The sequence below is a fragment of the Sardina pilchardus genome, chromosome 2, assembly GCF_963854185.1.
Source record: "Sardina pilchardus chromosome 2, fSarPil1.1, whole genome shotgun sequence".
NCBI classification, from domain to species: domain Eukaryota; kingdom Metazoa; phylum Chordata; class Actinopteri; order Clupeiformes; family Clupeidae; genus Sardina; species Sardina pilchardus.
This window is the reverse complement of record NC_084995.1, coordinates 37,060,962-37,070,028: the sequence shown is the minus strand read 5'-3', so window position 1 is coordinate 37,070,028 and position 9,067 is coordinate 37,060,962. Positions and strand designations below refer to the sequence as shown.

The window sequence follows — 9,067 nt, the reverse complement described above, 5'->3', positions numbered from 1 at the left end:
GCTGTCCTCCGCTAGTTCCAGTAATTACTTCACAAAGGGTGGTGCCTGCCTTCCCACTGGTTTTCCCACACTGTTGGGCAAGCAGAGAATTCCAAGCCCCCCAGACCTGCAATCTCCTCAGTTTTACCCAGCAAATTACTAAGTAGTCCCATTCTTCACAGCACTGTAATTGCATTTTAGTGCTGTTTTTATTGATGCCGGCCAGGTCGGCCCCCCTCTCATGCTGAGAGGAATGAGCCCGCCTTTTAGAGGAGCATGTAGGCTAAATGAATGCTAGCGCTTGTTTAATGAAAACAGGGGCAGACATCTCTTTCTTCTCACTCACCTACCTGCTGTATGTAGTTACTCAGTTATTACAAGGGTAATTACAAATACATGTTGACACAATTACAAATCTATCAACAACTGGCTTCACTTTTAATGAAAGTCATGCCTACAGGGAACAAAAAACAACAACAAACAGCTTTATTTAGTAACATGACCAAACCTGTTCATCCTTTGTTCATCAGCATTACCTACACATAAGTTATTTAATTTCAAAAGATTAGAAAAGATTTCTGTCATATTGAGCAGTTCACTGAAGCCTTATTCATTTGACTATTTGACAATTACACTCCACACAGCCACTGAAGAGCCAGCAGAAATAGTCAGTCATTCTCCACTCAACAGGCCATGGGACACTGGGATGTTTACATGTGGGTAGATATTAGGTAATGTTATTTCGCAGGATTGCAGGCTTTGAAACAGGAGACAAAAGTAACCCAATGCAGATAAGTGTCTGTTGCCGTTGCCATGTTAATCATCCAGACTGTTATTATTCTGTGTAAACTTTAATTTTTAAAAAAGATACTGGCAGCATGAAGCTAAAAAGATGTCTAAAGCCGTAATGGTTAATTCAGTTTATTTGATGAAAGTTCGCAATTGGCTTCCTCTGTCTTGCAAATGAACTTAAAATGTCCCCACTCAAGTGCTCTTTCCCACACAAACACAAAATTTCTCTACGTCCTCTTGTAGAATTCATTAGTATCTATGTCCACGTAAAATTGGTCCAGATCCGCTCACTAAACATCTCATTACTGGATTTAAAGACACTCTGTTGCATTCTTGGCTCCATCGAGCTGTTCTTCATGTCTTAGATATAGTTGCTTTCTTTTCACTGAGCCCACAAATTCTCAACGTTCCTCTGCCGGACAACCACACAGTTGCTGTTTGAGATGAGAAAAGGAGAGAGAAGGAGAAAAAGAAGGAAAATGGCCTCGGGATTAGTGGATCTGAACAGGATAAAAGGATAATGGATTCTTGGTGTGATCCAGTTTAGTTTGAAAGATGGAGGGTCTTAACCAGGATTTGAGACTTTACACTGCTTTGTGCCATTATATCTATCCAATGGCATTTGTTCTGAATTGCTAGATTTTGGTGGTCCCACAATTGCTGACAACCATAATATAAAAACACGCACGTTCACTAGGAACACAAACACACACACACACACACACACACACACCCTCCCTCGCACAAACTCAATGTGTCATCATGAAGAGTTCTTTCTTAGTAGGCCTCATACAGAGAGCATTGTGCCTACACTTTAGTCTATCATAGAATTAGCCTTGGTTGTCATTTGAGCAAATGTAGCAATGGTCCAATCAATGCAAAGGGCTCAGTGATCATCACAAAGAGGAGGTCTCCATGACAGAACCATCCCCTGTAATTACGACGGTCCTCCTTCCCATTCATCTCCCACATAATCTGCAAATCCCACTTTCACTCGTATCTCCGACACCTGTGACCCCATCAGGAGTGTCAGCCGGCCTGTCAGCGAGGTTCAGCAAAGCGAAAAGACAAGCTCCCCAAGCTACCGCCGCCGCCGCCGCCGCCGCCTCCGACACCACCACCGAGCGAGCGCATCAGCCAGAAAAAAAAGGAGAGGCCACAGCAGCCCTGGCAGCTACTGAGGTATTTTATTTTGCCCTGAGGTAGACAGGTGCGCTCAAAAACAACACCGGGAAGTATGCGCAAGGCCTCCGCCACAGAGGCTCAGATGTTGGATTAGAGACAAAACACTAATTTCAAGTGACACTGAGAGATCAAGTCTGGGACTCATCAATTACTAGAGGTTTGTTGGATTGAAAGGGTAAGGAACAAAATATGCGTTTGAGTTTATGTGATCATCATGTGACATTTAGGTTGAGTGCGCGTGGAGAATGTGAGTTTACGTTCCCTCTCGAGGAGTTTACTTCCAGATCAACAGCTCTAACCACAGACTGAACAATAGGAGTCGAGCGGAAATCTTACGCCAAAAAGACGATTAGTATCCTGTTCAAACCTTGTGGATAGAGGTGTCACCCACTAAGTGATAGTTCCTGGAGAGGAGTCAACTTCAAGACTAAAATAGCACCCACACCCAGACCACCGGGATCTGTCCCACTGACTGGCCCCAATCAAAGCATCCTCAGTGCCCTCCTCTCCCTCTCCCTCTCTCTCTCTCTCTAATGGGGGAATCCAGAAGCAGCCTGTCAGTCTCCTGGACGCTTCAACTGTGACTGGAAATAAATAAATGGAATGAGGGTGGGCTACAAATCACCTACCATCAAAGTGACAATGGAGGCCACCATGCCAAGTGGAGAGGCCTTTGATTTCCGCCGGTCTAATCAGAGCCAGGCCTCCGCAGAGTCTGCTGCAGCAGGCTGTAAATACCAAGCCATTAGGCAGCCCAGGGACGGGATACGATTGCACTCTCCTTGGCTCCAATGAGTTTGTTTAATCAAGGTATAAACATGGCGGAGACACGCAAATCCACTATTGAGTGCCTTTGTCAGGACATATGTTTGTAGGGGGAATGTGAAAAGGGGAATGTGAAAAGGGGTATGCCCGAAAGGAATATTAGAATATTTATTATTCATAGAGTGTGTTGAATCTCTGTTAATTCATTGTGAGATTCATATATTTCTGACTAGCTGGTTATGGAGAACTAGCATCATGCCCACACTTCCACATTTCACACTTGTGAATGATACTTATTTTGTTATGCATTTTGAATAATCTTGATGACCTGGTTAAATAAAAAAAAATAATAAATGAATAAAAATCCAAAGTGAAACTTACAAACTTACAACCTTCAACTTACAAACACTACGGTATTCAGAAATCTGTCAGCCATAGCTGACATTTTGTTGTGCACTGTATCCAAACTGTCACCAATGGGTGTAACAAACGACAGCTAATAAGCATCTAATTAGCAAATTAAAATGATGATGGCAAAAATAGGCCCCATCATTTATTGCATAACCCTCCTCATAGCAAAATGAAGCATATTTTAAGGAAAAGCAACCCCTAATATTTTAGATCTACTTCCTTTCTTAATGCTGAACAATTTTGTTATTTGGAGATATACTTAAGAATACAGAACAGCCCTTTACATTAGGGTAATTATTTAATTGCAATTTTTCTGACCGATATTGAGATGTGATTTGCGATGTAAATTAAGCCTCAGTTTAAGATTCACTATATTGATACATAACACAATGTGATGAAGCATTGCCAATAAGACAACAATAGAAATATGAAATATGAACTACTCCATAATCCAATGGTAAATGGACTGCATTTACAGTATATAGTGCTCTTCTATACAGCACTCAAAATACTTTGCAGATTAATACCTCACAATGACCCTGACCGATTCACACACACATACTACTGTAATACTGTACATATGGCATGAGGCTGCCATGCAATGCACCAACCTACACATTGTATGACAGTGGAAATATACAAATGACATCTAAATATAGCTTACACATCTGATCAGCTGGCATGAGCACGGACCTCTGGAGCACGGGACCTCTGATTGATGAGCATGTTTGTCACCTAAGGACAACATGATTTCAAAAACACATATTATGTGATATTATTGACCATTAGGTCAGTCGCTATAGCTGCACACTTACTTACAGCCTTTGCGATGAGCTTATTGCATTAGTTCAAATTGCGATGTCAATTCGATTTCGATCAATCTTTCGGCCCTACTCCTCATCCCCATCACCATACTCCGCCTAGAAAATTCCGCGTTCCAAGAGGCATGCCAGGAAGTTCATGATCTGACTACATGGTCCACATGGAGAATTAGCGTGGGGCGAAGCCCATTTCCTTATGTGACCAAGGACGGATGCAAAATGTTATGTAAATCCCCTTAACGACCTTTTCAGGCCACCAACAATCGCCACACAAAAGTGATTGGCAGCCGACACCGTGGGGCTCATTTATCCAGTGCCCCAACCCGTCTCGCTCCACATCGCCCCCTGCTGAGAGAGGCGTGGGGTAAAGTGCCCAGCGACTCTGTTTGCCAATGGGTAGAGCCAGCATGGACCCTCTCATGGCAGCCACAGGGGTTGTCGTCATAATGTTCCGTTTGTTTCCTGCCCCGCACCACCTCGGAACTTGGCCCTGGGCATCTTCGGGCAGATCGGGTGCCGAAGGGGAGGCGTCCACGCCTGTCCCTCTGGTTTCCCATGCGGCCCGGCCTCCCCTGGGCCCATTGTGCTCCTCACAGACGCGCTGTTGTCTTGAGTGCCCCTCCTGGTGCTCACAATGGAAGCGTATGATATGGGCATTGCCATTGTTCGGCTCAGGATTGTTATGATGGGTGCCCCTCGCCTTCCGAGGGGGGTCTGCCATGGATCCACACTCCACCTACCCCTGGCCTCGCCTCGGAAAGGCCATGTTTTGCTTATGAGGCCATAATATCCTTTTGACAAGCACAAGCAGACACACACACACACACACACACACACACACAAGGACCCTCACGCCAAGAGCCCGCTGTTCTCAAGCCCCTCACTGGGAGGTTTTCTCATTTCTAAGCTACATCTCCAGGGGGTTGCTCTGGTTCCCTACTGAGCCGCAAGCCTCACTTCCTACTGCGAGGCCTGTTTTGTCCCTTGGCGGTCTTCCTCCATTCAAGTCCACCCTGACCAGCCTAACTCCCCAGTGAGGCCACAGGAGAAATCCAAGGATTTTCCTCCATTTGTCTTTGGATGACCAGACGAATAAGTAACTGTGAGATTGATGACTTACACCATAGTTCTGTGCCAGCTCATTTGAATAGATACGGATTCTCATATCTATTCTTTTCTATGCACTTTCTAAGGCACTGATTTCACTTTCTCATAGATATGAAACATGCAAGAGACCTGACCAAGAGATATGTGTGTGTGTGTGTGTGTGTGTACATGTGTATGCATGTGTGTGTGTGTGTGTGTGTGTGTGTGTGTGTGTGTACGTGTATGTGTGTGTGTGTGTGTGTGTGTGTGTGTGTGTGTGTGTGTGTGTGTGTGTGTGTGTGTGTGTGTGTGTGTGTGTGTGTGTGTGTGTGTGTGTGTGTGTGTGTGTGTGTGTGTGCGTGTGTGCGTGCGTGCGTGCGTGCGTGTGTGTGTGTGTGTGTTATTTGGGGGGGATTTCTGTAGTTGTAAGACCTACATGGGCAGACCTGTATCATTAGGTTTTACGGAGGACAAGGAACAGTCATTGATGTGAAGAATTGGATTACTAAACAGCACAGCTCGAGACTTTCAGCTGCCATGGATGGAATCTACGCCTGATTACAGGCCATGGTATGTGGACTTGACTGATGGTTATGAACTGTGCAAATGATTGTATGACTTTGGCACCAAGGCATCCATTACATTACTGATTGATTGCATATTTTTCTATATGTATTCATTTTACATTCATAATCAATCTATTTGTTAGTATGCCACACAGTGAATAGTGATGGTATTACTTCCCAAACAAATACTTATGGGCAAATATTAAACAGCTTGAAGAATTTGAAACTCTCTAAACCAATGATTAAGTGCAAGACAAGAAACAATATGTTGTTTTTTCAGACTTCATGAATTCACTTAAGGATGTGTCTCTTGATTTACAACTAAAGATGCTGGCTCTTCTTGATACCTGAGGCTATGTTGGCAGGTGAACAAAAATGATAATAAAATGGAACATATAACAAAGTTGACAGCATGCCATGCAGGTGTGCCTGTCACAGTTCCGCAACATGATGCGCCTCTGTGAGGTGAGATAAGTATCTAATGTCATTTCTGCAGCACCTCCACTGCAGTGCTCTGCAACTGTATTTTCCAACTTCATGAACAATATAATTGTATTATGGAAACTTTTTTTCTCCGTTCTTACTGAATCAGTACAGCTTCAGTGTACAAGCTGGTAAGATAAGATACCAGAGCTGTTCAAATGGAAGTAAATTAAATTTTGAGAGAGGATTCAGTGCAATTCCAGACTGACACAGTAGTAGACCACTCATACAAATATAACCAACACTTATAGTTTGTACATCTTAGGTGTTACTGCACCAACAATAACAAACTGCAATCTCTGCATGATATGAGGCCACTATAACTTTCATCAAACTAGAGTTTTGTACATGTCTCATGAGTCATGACTGACCGAAAACTGACCGTTCATGTGTAAGGGTATTTTAAAAGAAATCGTCCAAATATGCATGCATATTCCATCAGTTTTCTTTATGGCTTTCTTGATTTGTGAAAATGCTGTTAAATTAAAGGTTCCTAGTTTGGAACAGGCATGGTCCAAGATCCATAAGTCAGAACAATCTACTATATTTCAACATATGACCACATATATTTTCTCATCAATGTGACAGATCAGCAGTGGCAAACCAGTCCAGCATGAAGAGCCAAAAACATTCCACCCCCTCAAAAGGGCCGCACAATGAAAAAGATGCCCACACTACAATAACAACAGTGACTTATAGGCCTACACCTAATTAGACAGGGTTACAGTTTAAATACTGTAGCTTTTCTCTTTTTCATTTCCATTTATAGTGAATGAAATGATAATTTTCAGGAATGATTAGCAAGTAACAAAAATATCTGAGAGACATCACAAATCCCCCCACCCTCAATGACTTATTAGCATGACCAATGATCCAATGTATCATACGATGTCAATGTCACCTTTGAGGATTGCGTTGAGTGTACTGTTCATTTTCTAAAAAGAAAATGAATCTGCTTCTCTGACAGACATTTAGAATAAGCCTACTTTTACCTTGTACTTGCAAAGGCCTTTGGGAAAACTTTTGGCAAATGTTCAGGTTTGAAGCTTTATGCATACCAAACTAACGTGCAGAACATGCATTTGCTGTGTTATTGTTGGTGACAGGTATATGCTACAAAAAGACAAATCCTCCTTTTGAATATCCTGTTTGCGCATAGCTTCAAGCTATGTTTTCTTGATTGCAACAACAGCATTAAGCATGGCAGACAAATACAGTATGTGTCTGCTTATGTTTCTTTAGGGGCTAGATTCATAGCCATCGCATGATGGTCAAATGATTGTAGTAACTGTCAAATAATAAAATGCATTTTGATTAATCCGAGATATATTTCAAAAGAAGTAAGAACATCAGTTTAGCAGCTGCAAGCTACATAAGAGGAGGCAAAGAGCCATAGCCTTTCCAGTTTGGGAAGCACAGGTTAGCCACCCCTGTGATAGATCATGAAGTTCCATCTCATTACTTACTAATATCAAAAAGAGAACAACATAATTGGGCCACAAAACTGTGTGGTGCTACAATAATTCTACTATTCAAATACATACATGATTTATTCAATCTGATATGTCAAATGGTGATGTTGGATGTTGTGTGCCTCTTTGGCCTATGGGAGGCGACAGGTCACCTCTAGTCAACAAGGTGAAACTTTAAGTCTATCCTCAATGTTAATATTCCAATTTTAGTCTGGTTTTGATTCTGTGATACGTTTTTATTGAATGTATTTAATGAATACATACATTGCTTGCAATATAATTTTCTAAAGGCCGTATCCGATGCTTTAGAGTTATATTTTGAAAATCCTACTCCACGTTTGATGAGCCCTCTATTCCATTTCACATGACTTTGCAGTTTTAGGATTCTATAATTCTCTATTCAGTCTCATGTCGCAAACTGCAAAGTATTCTCTGGTTATATATCTGACCAAATTAAAATGCCATTGCAGGTTTGTTGTGTAAAACAGTCATGCCAACAGCCATGCTTTGTCAACTGGATAAAGTGCATATCAGTTTCAAATAATTACAGGTTTAAATTGCTACCAAGACATGGTTGGCAAAGACACCAACCATAGGATACAGAACATATACCACTTTGATTTTACCTTAATCCTCAACTGGTGGTGGTAGGCAAGGCAGGAGTAATGCTAGAACTGATCATGTTCAGGTTCAGATCCTGTAGTGTAAACACAAATGACCATGCAAACACAAACAACAGTGACCCTTCTGTTATATCTCCACACACACAATAATAATAGGCTAATAATAATAATAATAATAATAATAATAATTTGAGTAATTGCATTGTAGTGCAAGTACTGAAAAGGGTAAGAATGTTACGCACAATACATACTGTCCTATAATTGCAAATAACCCATCAGGGATAGCCAAGACTTACCAGGAAGTTGACAAAACTGGCCCAGCCCTCTTCAAAGGACTGTATGTTCTGAGGAGAAAAATATGATGCTAATTTAGACAGTAGGAGAACTTTAATAAACCTTAATGTCTTGCTTTGATATTCATTTGTGTGTGTGTGTGTGTGTGTGTGTGTGTGTGTGTGTGTGTGTGTGTGTGTGTGTGTGTGTGTGTGTGTGTGTGTGTGTGTTATTATATACACACACAGTACAGTATTGTTTTTTTCTCAAAACTTTTGGCTTGAGACTTTTAGGGAAAATTGCACTTTATCTAACCAGAAGGGTGACATTTGTGCACCTCTGTCACAGAAAGACTTTGCCTCTGTTAACACCTGGCTTCTCAGCATACAAGGCCACTGTGTGCTAGTTTGGTCTGAGGGTGTGATTCCTGTGCCAGGGGAGACTCAAGGCTGGGTCGGTGGCCTCCACCCCCAGAATGGCAACAGCTGCTTTCCTTAGACCGTGAGAATATATCATAAAAAGCCAACTGTCTGAGAGATCCATGTCCCTTGCCCTCAATTTATTCTGATGGCGTGGTCTACCAACATGAATATGTGCCTTTGTATGCAAAA

At 42.0% G+C, this 9,067-nt stretch overlaps 1 long non-coding RNA gene across 1 annotated transcript; it reads right to left on the bottom strand.

Annotated features, from left to right (window-relative positions):
* Nucleotides 1-649: 649 nt before the first annotated feature.
* LOC134102575 (uncharacterized) lies at nt 650-8,505 on the bottom strand. Its single transcript, XR_009941526.1, has 3 exons — nt 8,480-8,505; nt 8,187-8,257; nt 650-1,205 (listed from the first exon to the last, which is right to left on the bottom strand). It is a non-coding gene; the product is annotated as an uncharacterized LOC134102575 (long non-coding RNA).
* Between the last annotated feature and the right edge of the window lie 562 nt (nt 8,506-9,067).